Source organism: Hemitrygon akajei, chromosome 6 (assembly GCF_048418815.1).
Source record: "Hemitrygon akajei chromosome 6, sHemAka1.3, whole genome shotgun sequence".
NCBI lineage: Eukaryota > Metazoa > Chordata > Chondrichthyes > Myliobatiformes > Dasyatidae > Hemitrygon > Hemitrygon akajei.
The window spans coordinates 115,363,355-115,369,354 of NC_133129.1; the positions used below are offsets into that span (position 1 = coordinate 115,363,355).

At 51.3% G+C, this 6,000-nt stretch overlaps 1 protein-coding gene across 3 annotated transcripts in view; it reads right to left on the reverse strand.

The window, feature by feature from the left end:
* The window catches only part of cpt1ab (carnitine palmitoyltransferase 1Ab (liver)), a 74,944-nt gene extending 72,320 nt beyond the window's left edge, over positions 1-2,624 (reverse strand). Inside the window, exon 1 of one of the 3 annotated variants that reach the window (XM_073049075.1) lies at positions 2,501-2,624. The gene's annotated coding sequence lies outside the window, so the exon portion shown is untranslated. Of the gene's footprint in view, positions 1-454; positions 477-2,500 lie in introns of those variants that run through there. The other 2 variants (XM_073049078.1, XM_073049077.1) reach the window with 2 other exon arrangements.
* Between the last annotated feature and the right edge of the window lie 3,376 nt (positions 2,625-6,000).

Here is a 6,000-nt window from a genome sequence, read left to right on the forward strand (position 1 = left end):
GATTCTCCAGAAGAATTCTAGGACCTGTTGGCAAACCCATGGCAGGGATAGCTGATAGCTCACAGGCCATCGGTTCATGACAGCAGCCCAGTCCTACTACTCCAGTACTCTCCACATAATGACTTAGTGTTTAGTGTTGTTTTTACATGATGCCCAAGCCTGTTTGGACTCTGTAACCATCATATTTAGCATTTTAATCTCTGCTGTTCTATCCAAAATGACTGATTGCATATTAAAGTTTTGAAATGTAATCTATTCACAATTCTTCAGAATGTAAATTCCTTTCAAATCTACCCATCTTTGTGACATGGCAACTTGAGTAAACATGAACACCACCCATTGTCACACTTCCTCAGGCTACTTGGCAGCCCTTCCATTCTACCTTACAGCTTTAAGCAGCACAGCCCAATGAAAGGGAGGTCCATGGACATTCCTCTGGGAATGCTTTATTTACCTCTTCAAAACCACTGAAGCAGGTTCATTGGGCATCACCCACCTTTCACAAATTCATATTGGCTCACTTTGATCCAAGCAAAAAAGGTTATTTCCCGCTAACATTCCTCTGCCTATGAACACTCTGGGATAGTCTTTGCCCATTTTTACCATGCACTTCTCCCTAAAACGACAGTGCTAATATCCTCCACCCCATCTCTGGTATTTGTCCGGTTTAACTCCTTCCCACCCACGGTTCCACTGCGTATAAATCCTCGCCAGTCCTACTGGGTTTCACTCTACCCCTCACAGCCGCAGGTTTAATTCTCTCCAGGTTGAACGCCCCTTCTCAATGTCGCCCCGGTTTAACCCGACCGCTCTGATCGCCCACTTTAATCTCGTGATGCTGTCGGGTTTAATTGTCCGGCTTTGTAATTCTCCTGCTACCGCCAGGTCTGACCGCTCAATGTGATCCCCCGGTACCACCAGGTCTGACCGCTCGGTGTAAACCCCCCGGTACCGCCAGGTCTGACCGCTCGGTGTAAACCCCCCCGGTACCGCCAGGTCTGACCGCTCGGTGTAAACCCCCCCCCCCGGTACCGCCAGGTCTGACCGCTCGGTGTAAACCCCCCCGGTACCGCCAGGTCTGACCACTCGGTGTAAACCCCCCCGGTACCGCCAGGTCTGACCGCTCGGTGTAAACCCCCCCCCCCCCCGGTACCGCCAGGTCTGACCGCTCGGTGTAAACCCACCCCCGGTACCGCCAGGTCTGACCACTCGGTGTAAACCCCCCCGGTACCGCCAGGTCTGACCACTCGGTGTAAACCCCCCCGGTACCGCCAGGTCTGACCGCTCGGTGTAAACCCACCCGGTACCGCCAGGTCTGACCGCTCGGTGTAAACCCACCCGGTACCGCCAGGTCTGACCGCTCGGTGTAAACCCCCCCCCCCCCCCGGTACCGCCAGGTCTGACCGCTCGGTGTAAACCCCCCCGGTACCCGCCAGGTCTGACCGCTCGGTGTAAACCCACCCCCGGTACCGCCAGGTCTGACCGCTCGGTGTAAACCCCCCCGGTACCGCCAGGTCTGACCGCTCGGTGTAAACCCCCCCGGTACCGCCAGGTCTGACCGCTCGGTGTAAACCCACCCGGTACCGCCAGGTCTGACCGCTCGGTGTAAACCCACCCGGTACCGCCAGGTCTGACCGCTCGGTGTAAACCCACCCGGTACCGCCAGGTCTGACCGCTCGGTGTAAACCCACCCGGTACCGCCAGGTCTGACCGCTCGGTGTAAACCCACCCGGTACCGCCAGGTCTGACCGCTCGGTGTAAACCCCCCCGGTACCGCCAGGTCTGACCGCTCGGTGTAAACCCACCCCCGGTACCGCCAGGTCTGACCGCTCGGTGTAAACCCCCCCGGTACCGCCAGGTCTGACCGCTCGGTGTAAACCCCCCCGGTACCGCCAGGTCTGACCGCTCGGTGTAAACCCACCCCCGGTACCGCCAGGTCTGACCGCTCGGTGTAAACCCACCCCCGGTACCGCCAGGTCTGACCGCTCGGTGTAAACCCCCCCGGTACCGCCAGGTCTGACCGCTCGGTGTAAACCCCCCCGGTACCGCCAGGTCTGACCGCTCGGTGTAAACCCCCCCGGTACCGCCAGGTCTGACCGCTCGGTGTAAACCCCCCCGGTACCGCCAGGTCTGACCGCTCGGTGTAAACCCCCCCGGTACCGCCAGGTCTGACCGCTCGGTGTAAACCCCCCCGGTACCGCCAGGTCTGACCGCTCGGTGTAAACCCCCCCGGTACCGCCAGGTCTGACCGCTCGGTGTAAACCCCCCCGGTACCGCCAGGTCTGACCGCTCGGTGTAAACCCCCCCGGTACCGCCAGGTCTGACCGCTCGGTGTAAACCCCCCCGGTACCGCCAGGTCTGACCGCTCGGTGTAAACCCCCCCGGTACCGCCAGGTCTGACCGCTCGGTGTAAACCCACCCCCGGTACCGCCAGGTCTGACCGCTCGGTGTAAACCCCCCCCCCGGTACCGCCAAGTCTGACCGCTCTCTTCCCCCTTACCGGGTCTGTGTCTCCTCTCACCACAAGCAGCGCCCACCTTATCCAATATTTATGAAATGCCGGGGCAGCGACCAATCGGAAGCAGAATGGGGCGGATCTTTCGGGAATGTTGATGATTGGCGGTGGGGCCTGGGGCCTGGGTCCTGGAATTCGGGTCGGAGCCTCGGTCTCTCCTGGCAGTCTTTGCGGGAGCCGGGTTCCAATCCCCGGCACAGCCTGTGGACACCTCCACCACGCCTGCCGTGGAGAATCTGCTGCGCGTTGCCGGCTGTGCTGAGCTAGGAAGAAATGGGATCGGTCCATTCAGCCCTTCATTCCCTCTCGGTCATTCAATAAACGTGGTCTATCTTTTACCTCAGCACCACCTTGCACTCATCCATGTCCCTCATTTCTTTAATATCAATCACTCATGGAGTCGTACAACACTGTAACAGGCCCACCATGTCCATTTTTGCCCACTGACGCTGAATCCCCTTTACCAACTTGAGAACCCTATTCCTCTACCAGGCAGCGTCATTTTGTGATCTTGTGCATTGGAGCCTCAATACCAGGCTGTAATGCAGAGCAGCACTTTGCTCTGCTATGACTGTTATTTTGGGATTTTTTTTGTACATTCAGGCGTTCATTGCCTGTCACTATGTCTTTTTCCTTTTTAAGTTTCCTCAGGAGAAATGTCCCACAAACACCCAACCCCCCCCCCCCCCCAATTATTTTATAGCCTTCTCTACAGCCTGAATAATTTGATTTGCTGGATCACTGGTTGCAACCCAATTCAACTGAACAAGCCTCTCTTCCCCTGTAGTGGTGGCAGTATCTTATGAATTGGCACCATGCTTCTCACACTAATCTTTGAGCCACACATCCAAGTCTCTGATCTTCTTCACCCAATGCAACCTGCACATGGTTCAGGCTGTAATCCAGACAACAAAGAAGCTTTGTGATTTTCCTTTCTAAATGGAAATATATCTGTTCCTATTATTTTAGCAGAGCCCCATTCTTTGTCCAACCTACAAGTTCTCATATGGATCCTAACAACAAAACCTTCTCTCTTCTCACTTCGATTTTCTTCATCACAGCCTTAATCCTGGCACTTGTAGCAGAACCTTCAGAAATCCCAGACCTGCCATACCTGCACTCACACTTCTCGACTGATTCAGGATCAGTTCCTGAGGGTTGGAGGGTAGCTAATGTTATCCCACTTTTTATGAAAGGAAGGAGAGAGAAAACAGGGAATTATAGACCAGTTAGCCTGACATCAGTGGTGGGGAAGATGTTGGAGTCAATTATAAAAGATGAAATAGCGGCACATTTGGATAGCAGTAACAGGATCGGTCCGAGTCAGCATGGATTTACGAAGGGGAAATCATGCTTGACTAATCTTCTGGAATTTTTTGATGATGTAACTATGAAAATGGACAAGGGAGAGCCTGTGGATGTAGTGTACCTGGACTTTCAGAAAGCCTTTGATAAGGTCCCACATAGGAGATTAGTGGGCAAAATTAGAGCACATGGTATTGGGGGTAGGGTACTAACACGGATAGAAAATTGGTTGGCAGACAGGAAACAAAGAGTAGGGATTAACGGGTCCTTTTCAGAATGGCAGGCAGTGACTAGTGGGGTACTGCAAGGCTCGGTGCTGGGACCGCAGCTATTTACAATATACATTAATGATTTAGATGAAGGGATTAAAAGTAACATTAGCAAATTTGCAGATGACACAAAGCTGGGTGGCAGTGTGAAATATGAGGAGGATGTTAGGAAAATGCAGGGTGACTTGGACAGGTTGGGTGAGTGGGAAGATGCAGTTTAATGTGGATAAATGTGAGGTTATCCACTTTGGTGGCAAGAACAGGAAGGCAGATTACTATCTGAATGGTGTCAAGTTAGGAAAAGGAGAAGTACAATGAGATCCAGGTGTTCTTGTACATCAGTCACTGAAAGTAAGCATGCAGGTACAGCAAGCAGTGAAGAAAGCTAATGGCATGTTGACCTTCAGAACAAGGGGAGTTGAGTATAGGAGCAAAGAGGTCCTTCTGCAGTTGTACAGGGCCCTGGTGAGACCCCACCTGGAGTATTGTGTTCAGTTTTGGTCTCCAAATTTGAGGAAGGACATTCTTGCTATTGAGGGAGTGCAGCGTAGGTTCACAAGGTTAATTCCCGGGATGGTGGGACTTTCATATGTTGAAAGATTGTAACGACTGGGCTTGTATACACCGGAATTTAGAAGGATGAGAGGGGATCTGATTGAAACATATAAGATTATTAAGGAATTGGACACGCTAGAGGCAGGAAACATGTTCCCGATGTTGGGTGAGTCCAGAACCAGAGGCCACAGTTTAAGAATGAGGGGTAGGCCATTTAGAACGGAGTTGAGGAACAACTTTTTCACCCAGAGAGTTGTGGATCTATGGAATGCTCTGCCTCAGAAGGCAGTGGAGGCCAATTCTCTGGATGTTTTCAAGAAAGAGTTAGATAGATCTCTTAAAGATAGCAGAGTCAAGGGATATGGGGAGAAGGCAGGAACAGGGTACTGATTGTGGATGATCAGCCATGATCACATTGGATGGCAGTGCTGGCTCGAAGGGTTGAATGGCCTACACCTGCACCTATTGACTGACCATTTCCACAATTCTTAGTCCAAGGGTCACAACTGACTCTTGCAACAAAGCGTCCACGTAACATCTTTCCCTCATACTTCAGTGTCTGAATCTCCAACTCCAGCTCATCAATTCAGAGCCAAAAGCCCAGCATTAATTAGTCAGCATGGAACCCAATAATTTCCACAAAGTCCCACATACTCTGTACATCACCTGTTCTGCTATGCTACATCTGCATTAAAATGTTTACTTGTTGTTGTTCCTTTTCACGCTTTGTGGCACATTTGACAACATTTTTGCTCTTTCCTTAGCATTAATCCTTTTTTTTTACAAGGTCAAGTTGCTAGCACAACGCTCAACCCAGCATGGATGGAAAGCATGCAAGGGACCAGCCGGATTCAAACCCAGGACCACTCACCTCAAAGTCCACTACACCAAAGGCCAGCCAATCGATTTATTTAATTTTGTCACTGTCATTTTAACCTCACTACAGTTTTCACTAAACAAAATTTGCACTACCCCCATGATACACTATGTTTCAACAGGGGTCACAAATTTATATGGAGACGTGACAGCAGACACTGAGAAATGAGGCAGAACAAAAAAAAGAGGAACTTAGTGTCAGGCTGCATCTACAGAGGGAGGTGAATAGTCAGATTGAGAGGTTGAGGCCGTTCATCTGGGTTGAAAGAGCAAAATGTCAACTATCTATTTCCTCCAGCCATTTATCTTGTAAAGTTTAATGGCAGCTGGCAGACAGACCAGCATATGATGCATTACCAGCACCTACTGAGTTGAAAGTGTGGAGCAAAGAAACAGGATTTACCCACTAAATTCACACACACACACACACACACACACACACACACACACACACACACACACACACACACACACACACAC